At 44.0% G+C, this 16,090-nt stretch overlaps 1 protein-coding gene across 2 annotated transcripts in view; it reads right to left on the reverse strand.

Annotated features, from left to right (window-relative positions):
• The window catches only part of LOC120405800 (broad substrate specificity ATP-binding cassette transporter ABCG2-like), a 40,361-nt gene extending 39,013 nt beyond the window's left edge, over positions 1 to 1,348 (reverse strand). For both annotated transcript variants that reach the window (XM_039539555.1, XM_039539552.1), the window contains exon 1: positions 1,088 to 1,348. The gene's annotated coding sequence lies outside the window, so the exon portion shown is untranslated. The remainder of the gene's footprint in view (positions 1 to 1,087) is intronic.
• Positions 1,349 to 16,090: the final 14,742 nt, after the last annotated feature.

The following is a 16,090-nucleotide window of genomic DNA, read 5'->3' on the forward strand; positions in this document are numbered from 1 at the left end:
TTTTCTAAATCATAAAGGAAGAGCGCTTGTAACTCAGTAATGCAATTACAAATCACAAAACCCAACAACACATATTTTAACTGGTTTTCGAAAGACCAACCAGTTTATTCTAGGTATTTTACCTCTTCAAACAAACACATCAAGAGCTAAAATTAACTAAGAATATATAGTTTTAGAGACAAAATCAACTCTTGTTGGTGTTCATGCTTTCCATGCTTTGGAAAACTCCTTATCAGGCCTTTTAAAAAAATCCTAATTTTCAACATCCTGTAAACCTGCCAGCCATTCATTAGTTAAACTGTTACTTCTCTTATTTATAATGGGTACAAAGGTTTAACTGTCAGGTGAAACCCTCCATAAAAACATATTGTAGCTGTGCATTTTAGTTCTCTATATAAATACAAATACATGAAACATATATATAAATCCTATGCTTTATACAATGCTTTATTACATATGTACACAGAGCACAGACAGGTATATGTATGTACATATGCATCTATTTAAACAGGAAACCGGTATGGCATATATGGATTTATACACGGCACAATCCTCATTTTCATTAATGTTTTGGGGAAATTAAAACCATTTGTGTAAAAGGGGATTCAGAAAATCAGGTATGTTAACAGGTAACTGACATACCTGGGGATGTGTAACCTAGATTCAGAAAAAAGGGTATTATGTACTAAACAGGTTTGGATAAAAGAGCTCTTGTGTATTATATATGGTACATAGACATACATCCAAATTTCTAAGTAATATACTTGTTTCCCTCTCCATATTCTAGTTCCTGAGCTCTTTCACCATTCAGCCATCAGTCTTACATTCTTATTTTGGACATCTAATTTTGCAGGTAAATTAAATGCAGTGGAGAACTCCAGGCAAATCACAAAACATTTTCTTTCTCACTGTCGGCCAAACCAGCTGCAGAATCTAATTCATTAGTTGGTGGCAGAACAGCTCTTCCACTATTGTTTTTCTCATCTCTCCTCTCCCTGGCACAGGGAAGGAAACCAGTCACTAGATTAGACAGTTTAAAAATATATATAACTCCATCAATAAGGTTGAAATGCCCCAGTGGACTTACCCAGTGGATCTTGGTCCGTGCAGAAGGCAGTGGCAGTGAAGAAGTTTACGGGTGATACAGACAGGTACTGAGACACAGCTGGAATCAGGGGAAGAGCGGTGAGTGGCAAGTGCAGCAGTGATCCCAGCCTCTTATGCAGCTCAAAGGAAGGTGAAGTCTCACCAGTGGCTCACTAGGCTTTCTGTAGTATCAAGGGCTAATCTACAGGAAACCCCTCCTTCCCCTCCCCCACAGAGCCTTGCAAAGGACAGTCACCTCCCCTCCTCTTTGCTGCTGAAATGAGAGAGGCTCCCAGTCCAGGGGCAGGGGCAGAGGCACATGCAGCTCAGCTTTTCTAGCCCAGGGTGCCATAAATGAACTAAAGTGCATCGGAGCAGGAGTTCTGCAGCACCTCATCTCCACACATAGTCTTGTGCCCAAGCTCAGTCACTGCCAGTGGCAGTGTGCCTGGGGACACACCCCCAAACAAAAGACACTGCCAGTGTTGACTTTCTGACATACTACAGCAGTGCCACCAACTGTGGACTTACAAAGATTCCACCAAACGGGTTAATTATTAGTATTTCTTATGTGCCCACAATGCACACGGTACTGACTGCAACTTCTTGTGGGGTGTTTTCCCTATTCTAAATCTACCAGCCCCTTCTTCCCTAGTGCTGAACATATTGTATCTGTAAGTGTAGACAAGGCCAAACTATGTTCAATAGCATTTCAGAAACCAGGGTTAAAATTTGATTGGCACAAACCTGGTTAAACATTTCCAGGACCGGTGCAATAGCACCTGTAAATGACACCTGTTGTCAATTCCTTGATCTGGTGAAATGTGTGGGTCAAATGGTGCAAACTTCTTTCAGAGACTGTATGCGGTCCTCCAGATCCAGGACTGGATCCTCAGGTATACTGGAACTCCATGTTGTTTCATCTCTGCATCCTCAGAACCTTGGGGCTACAGGGCTGCTCTAACCAGGGGCGGCTCCAGGCCCCAGCACGCCAAGCACGTGCTTGGGGCGGCATGCCGCGGGGGGCGCTCTGCCAGTCACCGGGCGGGCGGCAGGTGGCTCCAGTGGACCTCCCGCAGGCGTGCCTGTGGAAGGTCTACTGGTCCTGTGGCTCCACCAAAGCCGCGGGACCAGTGGATCCTCTGCAGGCACGCCTGCGGGAGGTCCACCGGAGCTGCCTGCCACCCTCCCGGCGACTGGCAGAGTGCCCCTCGCGGCATGCTGCCCTGCTTGGGGCAGTGAAATGTCTAGAGCCGCCCCTGGCTCTAACATAAGCTGGCAGGAACAGTCCCCTCAGGGCCATTACACTGAAAGGGATAACTGGAGCACAGCATGCTTGGGCCACACCTCCTCAAGCCACCACATCGGTCTCACTCTAGAAGACCCCCTATGTTGGCTTTGCACCACCAGGGATTCTCCTGTGACAGAGGAATACCCAACTGCCCCTTCAGTTGAGTCCCCTTTATGCCACCAAAGCAGTACAGAGAGGACTTAGCTTGTTGGGTATGAAATGTTCTATTGTTCATGGTTTTTTAAGTTACATGTGTGTATTAGACCCAATAATCAGTTTCTAAGGATATTGCAGCAAACCAAGATGGAGTCTGAACTGTCATCTTGTGACTCCATTTTGTTACCCCTCTATGCACTGTCAGCTTGGCCTGGATGTAACTGGATTAAACTGTTTTTTCCCTCCTCTGGGCAATCTCAAGGCCAAGCCACCTCAGACTGTTTCCCACCTTTCCCAGGATCATACCATGTGTTCCTGCCACAAACTGTATAAAAGTACTGTAATCACAGACTGGTGGTGCAGTTCATCTTGGGTCTTCATGGCACCAGTGCACCATCGAAGAATACCATTTACTCCTAAGGTGAGAAGAAAGAGGAAGACACATTCCACCTTACCTGCTCCTGTTCCTGGGAACATCAACAACTAAAGGGTTCTTGGTCCATTTCTTCCATCCCAACTGTCATCGAGGGACTCTTCAGTGCTCCTCCTGTACGGGTTCCAGTTACCCATGGAGTGGAGGTCCTGGACTTCACTGTCACCACGGAAGTGCTGGAATATAGTGACACATAATAATTAGGGTTTTCTTAGTTGGGGTTACATTTTCAATTGCCAGGGTGAGTTCTGTATTTTTGGGCCTGAGCTTTATGCTCATAGGAAGAGCTGCTGTGTCACTGGCTTTGTGTTGTTTATATATGGATAGTTATTGCTTGTTTACATGTATTCCTTCTCTTATCTGTAATTTATCCCTTAATACACTTACCAATTGTTTAATCCTTATTTCTGGTCAATCTTTGTTATTTGTGCACCACATAGGGAAGAGGGAAGGAGATCTACACCAGTCCACCGGTGACAGATACGGCAGAGGGCGGGTCTGCTCTTCTGAGAAAAAGGGGCTTGGTTATATTCTGTTACCTACACCCATTTACTCAATTAGAGTGATCTTGGCTCCCCTTTGAGATAACAAGTCTGGGCTGAGGAGCAGGCCTCTGGTGATCAGATTTGCGTGATTGATGACTGCAAAACTAAGCTTGAGTTTCCAAAGGTGGCTCTTCAGAATATTAAAACATCATCTCCGTTTTACCTTCATGGGTGTGTCATCCAAGAAATATGGCCATGTCCTTAAAAGTTAGTTCTTCAATATTCTGCTTCAAAGTCGAATCCCTAAGAGAAGGAGTCTCGTAAATGATTAGGCTGGGCCTACAGATACAGGAGGTATCTTTCCATGTTTGAAAGTCACTTGGACGAACTAGCTGGTTTACTTGCCCATATTTTCAAAGCATTCAAGGAGTGCCACTACTCTGAGATTATTCATCTGAATTTTATCATCAAGCTCTTTGACCAGATTAACAGCCCCTTAATTAGTTTATTGATTAAAATCATTTCTGTTGAAGGTATGACACACACAATAAACTAGGGACTTTTTCAGGAAGAATGCTTTTTTGCTTTCTAAAATAGAAACAAAAACAGGGACTTCTGTCAGCCCTTGAGATGTTAGATAAGATTTATAAATTTTCTAAAGAGACATTTTTACTTTTAAGTAAATATAAAGTATTCTACAAGAAGAACAATCCAGTCAAGAAAATGAGGATTTGGTGATATGCCCAGCTTTCTTGGATATATATATACATCTTGGGCACATGGGTATATCATCATGCATGCAATACCTTTCTCACCTGTTCTACTCTTTAGTTTATATATAAATTTTGATGTAAATAGTTCTGTAAAAAGATAGCTATACAAGGCTCTAGGCCCTCCAGCACTCAATCAATATTAAGTATGGACCCAGCAGCATTAAACAATCAATCAGCCAGGAACTCAGCCAGCCAGCCACCTATGAAAAAGTTCCTATTCACCTCTTCTTCATTCTGGGAATATATCTGCAGCCCTCTCCAAACCCCAATCAAACTGATGTGTTTTGCAACATGCCAGGAAGGTCACCAAATCTGGGCTTTCTCAGACTAAGAGGGGGAACAGTCTCCAGAGTCCTGCCCCCCGACACCCACCCCCTAGACAGTCCCCACTCTTTAGTATGATTTATGCTGGGGTTGAGGTAAAAGAGAAAAAAATGGAGCTGGCAAACCTCAGTTTCTCTTGGCCCTTCCCAGATGCATGCACTAAAACTGAAGAACAATAGTCCCAAGTAAGACTCTTTTCTTGTTGCTGTTATTATTATTATTTAGTGAAGACTATTCTGGAAAGACATTTTATTATAAGTCATTTAATCATAGACAGCCAGAATAGAGTCTACACATTTTTCAAGATGCTCTGTCACAAGGCCCCACTGAAATCCATGTCAAAACTCCCATTCACTTGAATATTGCAGGATCAGGCCCATAGTGCTGTTCTGCTCAAAATAGCGACTGCAGAAATGGCATTGTCCAGTTTCATTACTTAGCGTCTCTCTATAATGTCCCTTTATATTTGCTCAATTTACAAATGATAGGATATTTTTTCTGACTGCCAGTCCTGCAAACAGAGCTTGGGCTCATCTTTGAGCATCAGCATCCTTAGCAAAGGTTCTGCTGACCATGTGTTGTCCTCAGATACACTTGTCATGACCCCAAAGTCTTCAAATTATGCCCTCAGTGACAACTCTCTGTATAACGCTAGAAAGCCGAACTGCTCTGCTGTTCTCTCAGCTAGGAATGCATGACACTCATAAAACAATAAAAACATACTTCTAAGAATATAAGCATATCATAAAAACAGATGGCAAACTTTAGTAACAAGTTACATAAAGGGTGTGACCTTTCAGACCAGCGCTTTCTGATCATCTGCCAGCTCCATTACACAGCAAACTCATTTCCTCCTGCAGCACAACACAGTCATGTAACAGACCTTGGACCTGGCCTACTCATGTTCCCTTCACATAAAACTCCTGCTGAAGTCTTGCATGAGTCAGATGAGCAGGGCATGGCCCCTTGCAATGGCAATCATAGACCTTATGCTGCAATAGCCACCGAGGAGTTAATAGCCAGAACCACTACTCCCCCACCTGTGGCTCATTATTTGACTATCAAAAGCCATGATAAAGAAACTGCAGCTCAGGCAGAAGTGGGCTGCTGTCAGAGAGGCAAGGGAGCACCCCAGCAGAGAGCTGGCAAGGAGCTGCTTTAGAAACAGACCCAGAAACCCATGGGGAGTGGGGTGAGATTGCTGGGAAACAGTTAAAAGGGACTGGACTTTCTGTACTTTGTCAAGCCCTTGGGAGGATTACAAGACAGGGATTGAAGAGTGGCTGGCATAGGCAGGCATGCTGGGACATGCTGATGGTGGAAATAATGTATTTGGTGTTATTACTGCATCAAGCCAGGGGGTGTGGCAGCACCCCTAGTTCCAGCACCACAGCACAAAGGCCAGATGACCAGGGGAATGGGGTCTTAAGAGCCAGCGTACCCTTAAATAGTCCCTTGGGGAGAGGGAACAAGCCCTCTCTCATCTCTGTGTCAGATGCTGTCATGCTAGACAATGTTTCATAACAGTTTTTCAGCAGCCTCCATGTCTCATTTAACACTATTATAAAAGGTCATTGTCTTATGTAGCCACAATATTGTTTGGCAAACATGCCCTGACACTGAACCTTCTCAGGTCATCCTGCATGCTGTGTGCACTGTTACCGCATTCACTATTCCTGAATCTTTGTCTAGTTAAAGATACAAAGAGCTCCAGTTTGCCTTTACTTATGCCCTGCATTTTGGAAGTTAGTAAAAAAAGAAAACTTGGCAGAGGGAGGAGAGTGGCTCACTCATGTGGTGGTAATAAGCCGGTAATAAGCAGGACTGGAAGTATGTTGCTGTGGACTTTGGGAGACGCCATGAGACTTGGTTCACTTACACTGATATGAATCAGGAGTAACTCCACTGAAGTCAATGGAGTCAGTGATCAAACTGGGAAGGGAAAACTGGCTAATCAGTTCTGATCTAAGAAAAAAGAACAGGAGTACTTGTGGCACCTTAGAGACTAACGAATTTATTTCAGCATGAGCTTTCGTGAGCTACAGCTCACTTCTTCGGATGCATAGCACAGTTCTGATCTGTGCACTTACATTGGATACATTTGTAAGGACAAAAATAAGTGGTGCTGAGTTCCCTCAACTCCCACTGATTTCAGTGGGAATGGAGGCCACTGAGTGGCTTGCAGGATTGTGCCTATAATCAGACTCTTCATCACACACTCAGAGGCCAGATTTCCCACTGTTCATTTGGGGTGCACATTTTCCTCACCCCTCAAAATCACTCCCCCAAATAGTTGCTCAGAGCAATCAGTAGTAAAGGGGAAACAAGCAGTCACAGTGGTGTTTCTAAGCCTCATTTCATATATAGCATGAAAATAACGATACAGATAAAAACTGCAGCAGCAAAAGTGACCCTGAAAGTCACATCCCTCAGTTGTGGTGTTAAAGATATTGCTTTCCAAACACTGAGGCCTCCTGTCACGTGTCATTTGCAACACCCCTCTCCATGCTGCCTATCTTATCTTTACTCCCAGCTGGCTGGCTTCCCTAGAAAGAAAGCCACAGAAAGGTAGTTACACCCCACTGTCCAACTAATACCGTATTCACTGGGAGACTTCACTAACGGAAAAGATGAAAGGGACAGTACACATTTTATTTTAAAACATTTCTATCCCAGTCATTTTCTAACATACCTGCAATTTAGGACTATGACTGATATATTTTTTCCCCCTTGCATCTTTAACTTGTTTTAAAGACTTTTCTCTCCCCTGCTGTTGTTTGTGTGGGTCACCCATCAGGGAGTGCCTGGGAGTGGAGGGCCTAACACCAGCAGCAGCAGATTTCCATCAAATTTCTGGATGTTCATCTGTTAGCAGAGAAACAGCAGCAGCGTCTTCCTAGTCCTCCTTCCCTGCAGCCCTTAGCGGCTTGCAGCCTGCTTCCCAGACTTGGTGATTCTGAATCTGAGCTCACCTGAAATTTGGGATTGTTCAGACTGGGATTCCAGTTCATTCTCCTCGTAGATATAGGATCAAGTCATGAGGTTCATATCCAGTCCCAAATATCCCCAAAATTCAGGGGTTTGGATTCAGGGGATTCTAGTTTAGGTCCATATATAATAGGAAGTATTATAACCTCAGGCAGGATTCCTTCAAATACAGAGCCACTGATATACATATCTTTAAAGACAGATCTGAGTATTACACATACAAAAGGGTTAAGAGATACATGAAGAAAGGACATCGGGGACAGCTGGGGAACAGTTTTAGAAACAAATAATGCCAGATTTCTGTGCATATTTATATTAGCTTCATTTTTACAGTCATCACACATTTTAATTAGCACAGCGCCGTGCTCTTTAATAAAGAAGTTTAGAGCAGGTCTGAGAGCTGCTGCTGAATGAATGATGATATCATGGTGCTGCTAAGGGTACTTACTCTACTGTTTCTTTCTGTTTTGGAGCCAGGATTCTCCTTTAATTGAATTGTGTGTCCTCTTGTGGTCAAATATAAGTATTAAATTAACACATCTGACCATGTCTTTGTAGGGAAAATGCAGACAAGCACAAGCACTTCATCATGCATTTTATTTCAGGGATAAAAAGGTTTGAATTCAGAATTCATGTTTTCAGCATTATTGGTGCAATTAACAGCCATGTTTTTTTCCTGTATCTATATTTATTTATAGAGACGTTAAAGAAACACAGTTATTCTGCACAGGCCACAACACTGACCTGAATAATGGCACAGGCCACAACACTGACCTGAAAAATAGCATGCAGCAGTCCTGAATAATGGATATACCTGGGCTCAATAGATAGCAATCCCTCAGTCTGATCAGGAAAAGCTTCAGCACTCTTAAATTGGAAGCCAGCTCAAAGTTTGACATTGATACTGCAGTGACTTGGGATCAGGGAAATGAAGAGACCTAACAGATGGAGACCTTGACAGACAGTGGTTGGTTGCTAAGACTGAAATCAAAGAACCGTTTCCTTCGCTTTCTATGTTCCCTCCAGAGAGAGAAAAACTTCCCCTTCATTCTCTGAAACTGTACTCTGTGGTGAGCCAAGTTTTGAGTGGGTGTTAGGAGAAATTACTAACGCCAAAGCTTTGTTAGCACAGAGGTAGGTGCATTATGGAGCTCACTCCAGCCCTGACCCTACTTAGAGCAAAAGGTCTCTCTATATTTTTTTAGCCAGAGCCTAACCTGCTAAAGCCTTTTAAAATCTACAAGGCCAGCTCATCACCTATAGGCATGGACATAGCTATTATAGAAAAATCACTATTATACAATAAAATGGCTCCATTCCATTTAAATGGCAAAAGTCTTTAAGAGGGAAAGTGGTGTACAGATCTCTGAGCTCTCAGTATCTCCTAATTATGGATATAGATGTTCTGTATCACTCTGGGAATTCTCTTGGGTCTGTTTCTTTAGTCTTCTGCTGGCTTTTTCTCTGCATTCAAAACACTTGTGATTCTCTCTTTTTTCCAACCTTCTTTTACTCAGTTTGTTCACAAATAGTCATTTACCATGTCAGAACATCGCATTATGAATTATTTATATTATCTGAATTATTGTAGTCCCTAGGAACCCCAGTCATGGATCAGGACCCCATTGTGCTGGGTGCTGTACAAACACAGAACAGACAGTCCCTGCCCCAAAGAGCTTACAACCTAAGTATGAGACAAGAGACAAGAAATGGAGACAGAGAGATGGGGGAGTACAAGGAAACAATGAGACAATATTGGTCCATATGTTAGGCAGCGGTCTCAGCACACCACCAGCCTAGCTGTTGTGAATTTTTTTGTAGGCATCATAGCAAAGGAGAGTTGTAAGGAGGGTTTTGTAGAAGGATAATGAGTTAGTTTTGCAGATGGTTGTGGGGAGCTTCTCCCAGGCATGAGGAGTAGCATGGAAGAAAGCACAAAAATGCTACTTATCATAGAATCATTGACGTGTAGGACTGGAAGGGACCTCAAGAGGTTATCTAGTCCAATCCCCTGCACTCAAGGCAGGACTAAGTATTGTCTAGATCATTCCTGACAGGTGTTTGTCTAACCTGCTCTTAAAAATCTCCAATGACAGAGATTCCATAACCTCCCTAGGCAATTTATTCCAATGCTTAACTATCCTGGCAGTTATGAAGTTTTTCCTAATGTCCAACATAAACCTCCCTTGCTGCAATTTTAGCCCATTGCTTTTTGTCCTAGTCTCGGAGGTTAAGGAGAACAATTTTTCTCCCTCCTCCTTATACCAACCTTTGATGTACTTGAAAACTGTTGTCCTGTCCTCCCTCAGTCTTCTCTTCTCCAGACTAAACAAACCCAATTTTTTCAGTCTTCCCTCATAGGTCATGTTTTCTAGAGCTTTAATCATTTTTGTTGCTCTCCAATTTGTCCACATCTTTCCTGAAATGTGGACACAATATTCCAATTGAGGCCTAATCAGCGTGGAGTAGAGCAGAAGAATTACTTCTTGTGTCTTGCTTACAACACTCCTGCTAATACATCCCAGAATGATGTTTGCTTTTTTTTGCAACAGTATTACACTGTTAACTCATATGTAGCTTGTGATCCACTATGACTCTCAGATCCCTTTCTGCAGTGCTCCTTCCTAAGCAGTCATTTCCCATTTTATACGTGTGCAACTGATTGTTCCTTCCTAAGTGGAGTACTTTGCATTTGTCTCAAGTTTGTCAAGATCATTTTGAATTTTAATCCTATCCTCCAAAGCACTTGCAACCCCTCCTAGCTTGGTATCATCCACAAACTTTATATGCGTATACTCTCTATGCCATTATCTAAATCATTAATGAAAGTATTGAACAGAACCAGATCCAGGACTGATCCCTGTGGGACCTCACTCAATACACCCTTCCAGCTTGACTGTGAAACATTGATAACTACTCTCTGGGATCGGTTTTCCAACCACTTATGTACCCACCTTATAGTAGCTCCATCTAGGTTGTATTTCCCTAGTGTGTTTATGAGGTCATGTGAGACAGCATCAAAAGCCTTACTAAAGTCAAGATATACCACATCTACCACTTCCCCCCCATCCACAAGGCTTGTTAGCCTGTCAAAGAAAGCGATTAGGTTGGTTTGACACAATTTGTTATTGACAACTCCATGCTGACTGTTACTTATCACCTTATTATCTTCTAAGTGTTTGCAAATTGATTGCTTAATTACATGGTAGCTCAGAGACTGGGAAGTATAGTGTAGCATGAAAAGCGGGTCTGTGCTTCTGTAGATATTGGCAGTTTGCCTGACAAGCAAAGGATTGGAACTAGGCTGTTTCCAATTCTGTTTCCAGCTGTGAGCTCTACAAAGCAAAACTACAGTTTCTCATGACAACCAGCAGATGGGGCTATTTCTTTCTTTTCCTAGTTTCTTTTCAGGGACACACTACTACACTGATCTCCCATGTGTGCACTGAGCTCCTGAATTGTTGAGTTCTTTGCCAAATGAAATGAGATGCAAACTACTTCTGTAAAGCAGATCTTTTTTCTTTGATTTTGTAAACCAGGTTCTCAATTCGCCAGCCCCAGAACACCCTGCTCCTTCCCCCACTCTCCTGATTTTCAGAGGTGCTGATCACCCACAACTCCAGTTGAAGCACTCTGGGGTCTTTATGCCTTGACAGTGGCATCAACCAGCCTTCAGCCCCAAACCCCACAGATTCAGTCACCAGAGGATGTCCCTCATTTAGGACTCCAGGCGTGATAGAGCACATTAGGGTAGCCCCGCCTAGTCCCCAGCACTGAAGGTATTGCCAGGGAAAAGTGATGTGACTGGAGACCCTGTGTTTAGCTGATCCAGGTTGCCAGTTCATTACCAGCCAGCGCATGATAGAGCAGCCTTCAGCTGCCCCTGACCATGCCAGTGCCTGATTTTACCAGGATGGGGGTACACAAAGATATCTTAAAGGCCCCTCCCCCAGATGTGCACCAAACATCCCCTGGCAGAGCCAGAGTACCCAGCTCTATGGCCTCATTTTTTCCGCAGAATAATTTGTTTTTTCACTGGAAATGTCTTCCTTACTTGGCAACGTCTCCCTTACTTTTAAACGAATTCACAGCAAATATTTCCCCTCAAGTCAGCTAGCAGGTGGAAGGCTGATGCTCTGACACACAGGAAGGCATCAAAATGTCTTAATCCCATTGACTGTTATACAAAGCACAAAGGATTTGATAACTCGTCTTGAAAAAGTAATACAAAATTTGAATGAAAATCTGACTGAATCAAAGGAAATAATGTTATTCGGTTGCATCTTATGTCTTTTGTTTGTCCATTTACGCTTGCGGTGCAGAATGCTGTAATTGTATTCATGTTACTGCTTTTGTCTCTGACTTTGAACTCATTATTGCAGTGTAACAAAATATCATCATAATTTAAAAAAAGAAATCTGGACACTATTCTTAAAATATTGCTTTCTGTGTCGTAGGAGAGAATACGGGATACTCTATATCCTGTCTCATTCAGGCCTTAGTTCAGTCAGGTTCTTAAGCAAGTTCCTGGTTTTAACCATGTGAGCAGTCCCATTGATGTTAGCTGGATTACTTGTATGCTTAAAGTTAGGCATGTGCATAAGAGTTAGATATTGTTAAGTACCCCCACTGAATTGGGATCCCTAGGCCTAATCCAAATCACACAGAAGTTAATCGCAGACTTTCCATTGACTTGAGTGGGAGTTAAATTGAGTCCTCAAATTCCTTCTAACATTATGCTCTCTCCCAGAATGTCCATCAAAAGGGAGTTGATAACATTTATCTAATAAATAATAATTAGCTCATACTATTTGTATCGCCTCTTCTGGATTTCCAAGGGTTTCCTGTCTTCTCTGTGTCTGTCTTCCAGACTGCCAGCTCTTTGAGGCAATCACAATCTCTATTTTTGTGTACGCCTCAGAGAAAAACACACTGATGATGCTAAAGAAATTTATCTTTGTGCCTCAGTTCTTCATCTGTAAAGGGGAATATTAGTACTTCCTACCGCTTAGGGGTGTAGTGAGGTTAAATATGTTAAAGACAGCAAGGTGCCCAGACAGTACAGTAATGGGCATCATATAAGTACCTTTGATAGATAATCACTTCTCCTAGCTTTTAGCAACTTGATGTTCCAAAGATACGGTACCTTCAGAACCTAATTCACTACTCTAATATACCAGATCTGTACAGGCGCAGCTCCAGTTGTAATGCATTGTTGAATCTGGCCTTTTGTCTCTTCATGTGATGGCAGTGTGCTTTGCTCTTTGGGGAAGGCATTCACTGAGACCTAACTGGAGTTTACTTTCATAGACGGAGAATTGTCTTGCTGGTACCTACGAAAAGGGTAGTCAGATAAAAAGGCGTGAATAAGACCTTCCTGAGGGCACAGCCCCATGCTCCCAACTGCCCAGCACCCAGATTTCTGGCCTGACCAGCTTACCAGGCGTGAAGCATGAGACTATGAGTTCATATTTTGTACAAGCCTTTTATTTATTTAGTATCTTTCAGGTCCAGTGAAGGCTGGTGATGCTGGAAAATAGGGAGATGAAACTGACACAGAAATGTACCCTCAGCTCATGTATAGCAGCCAGCTAATCCATAATGGAGTAAGCAATACCTGCTGTGTCCACCCTGAGGAGCCTGCTCAGCTCTAAGAAGAGTCTTACGATGTAGAATCAGTTTATATCATGTGCTGTGTAGGGTTTATCCATTGCATGCACCTCTGTACATCATCTGGCAAGGACACAGTGTAAGACCCGGAACAGGATAGAATGAAATTGATCACCCGCCTTTATAAGTGCTTTGGGGCATCCAGCTGACAAACGCTATGTAAGACTTAGGTATTATTGCTAACACAATATAGATTTTAATGGACCCTGACAGGGTTGATTGTTCCAAGTTTGATTCTTTCCTATAAATAAATGAACTGAGAAGAGACTAGTGAAGTGATTTGTAATGTTAGGAAGGGCTATCTGAAGTGACAATCTGCCCCCTGCTCCGGGTGAGTTGCAATATTGTTAACATCCCAGGCAATAGGTCAGCTGCCCTCATGGGCATACATTTGTCAAGAGCGCAGAGGTCTGCAGCTGTTCCCCCTCGCTGTGCTCCCTCCAAGGTGTGAGCCATCCCCAAATAAATGACTCCAATTTACTCTTCCATGGCACTACAGCTTTGTAACTTCTGTGTGATTTGGATTAGGCCTAGGTATCCCAATTCAGTGGGGGTACTTAACAATATCTAACTCTTATGCACATGCCTAACTTTAAGCATACAAGTAATCCAGCTAACATCAATGGGACTGCTCACATCACTTATCTCCCCCCCAACACACACACACACACACACCCTAGAATGCCACTTTGGAAGTTACAGGGGAAAAAGAGAACTGGCTCAGAGTGAGCTCACCCCACCAGGGCACAGTTTTTGCCTCACCCCAATGAAGACAATTCCCTAGATTCTGGGCCATGAGAGAAAAGAAAACCATTTGACCATCTTACAAACAAAGCCTCAGGCTGCAGCCCCTCCTGAGGTAGGTCTTTGCCCCCAGAGTGCATAAAAGGCTCGTGTCTATAATAGCTCCTTAGCTCCTGGAGTACCGCCACCCAGACACTACAGTGCTTGTATTGTAAATCCAAGCTCCAGGTCTGCAGCCTCACGGCGCTCCTCCATCACTGTGGCCATCTGTGACTGGGTCTATCAGGCCTTCTCTGCCCCTTGCTGGAACCCTGGTGCCACTTGCTCAAAGAAAATCGGCTCAGACTGGGTTACCAACAAGACAGTCCTCCAGAGGCCTAGATGGGCCAGGAAAAATACTGCCCTATCAAGAGTCAGCAGGCCAGTTAAGAAGGCTTGCCTACGTCTTCTCAGGGCAGTGAAGGGTGAGACTGGGACTGAGGAGGAGCTGCATCGTGATCACGCAGAACCCCAGGGCCAGGTCAGGTGCTGCAGGTAGGTGTTTGCCTTGGAGTTATGTTTGTTTATTTAAGTTTCAGACTGCCAAAGACTGAGTTTGTTACTGAGCTGGGTATAGACTCAGTCCAAGCTTATGGCCACAACCTGTGGATTGAGGCAGGGAGCTCCTCCTGTTTGAGGATATGTTTGGCTCTGTGGGAAGTGCTAAGGAGCAGTCTCATTTGCCACACCATCTGATACCATGGGAGGGTGTAGCCCCTTTAAATGCCTGCCTGGCATGTACAGAACGAGTCACTAGAATAAACTACTGGGACACAGCATCACCTGCTGCCAGTTATAAAGGCACCAGCTCCTACCACAGATTCTCATGTATTGTTGCAATACACAGCCTCACAATGAGCAATTCCTAACCGCAGCGCACTGCTCAGGCTGCCTGGTCACTGACATGCCCCCAAAACAGCCTGTGTTGATGCAGCTGACTCTAGTAGTGTCTCTAATGCTCCTCCCTCTTAATTCCTCTCTCCAGTTCAGAGATGCAATCAGATATAGCATTACTGCTTATTCCTGGCTCCCTGCCCTCCTAATCTCCAATTCTAAATCCCTGTCTGTACTTTCCCAGCTGAACAAGCCTCCAAATCCTGCCTAATTCCACTCCTGCCTCTCTCAGTGGCTGCCTCTGAGCTGCTGTGGCAGACCCTGTGGCCATTCAAAGACGGCTTGGAGATCTTCTAACCTGCATCACCAGGGCTTATGCCTCATGTAGCCCATTCCCAATAACCTCTCCCTATGCAGCTGTGAACATGAGTCCTGTTTGTTGATCTCACAGGCACACACCTTTCCTTCAGCCTTTGCATGCCCTGTGGATGCCTGGCCAGGGCCATCCCCTTTAAAAACAGGAACCCTGCTTGAGCCCGAGTTGAGCACAACGGCTGAAAGTTGAGGAATTGAGCTCAGTTGAACCCCAGATGGAGGGAGGATAAAGATGACTCTGCGCCGTTGAACCATCTGGATTCTGGAGTCATGTGGGGCCCAGAGGCCAGGGGCTGCTCTAACTTACACTGTGCTGCAAAGACTCCCCAGGAGCTATCCAGCAGCACAGCATACCTGGAATTTGGTTTGCTCCGCCACACCTCTTCCCTTCCCTAAACTGTGTGCGTGTGTGTGTGAAGGACCATTCTAAAAGGAAGGCCTGAGGTAAGATGATATACTAGCTTTGCAGCTCCTGTATGGCCACAGTGCACACCAGAATGTGTCCCTGTATCTGTACACCTCCTGCACACACCCCTGGTTACCTATGGCCATTCGGAAAATCCTGCTCAAAATATATTTCAAAAGCTCTGTTTCATTAAAATGTAAAATCACCCTGGGGTTTTAAAAACTCACTTTAGAGTCAAGGGTCAAATGGCTTAACTGCAGACTAGCAAACAGATCCGTAGCAAACTCGTCCTCAAAATAAAAACTCAGCCTTCCGGGTGGCTGTGCTGCTTTATGCACAGGTTCCAGAGAAGACTCAGAGTAGGTGCCACAAACAGCTTGCAGAAGGCAAGGGGGTAGGGCTCACGGCAAGTCTTTTGATTGGAAAGGAGCAGCCTCACCCCAAGTGGTGTTGACATTAAGATAAATATAGCTGGAGTCCCTGTGC

Source organism: Mauremys reevesii, linkage group 5, assembly GCF_016161935.1.
Source record: "Mauremys reevesii isolate NIE-2019 linkage group 5, ASM1616193v1, whole genome shotgun sequence".
In the NCBI taxonomy this organism is placed as follows: Eukaryota; Metazoa; Chordata; order Testudines; family Geoemydidae; genus Mauremys; species Mauremys reevesii.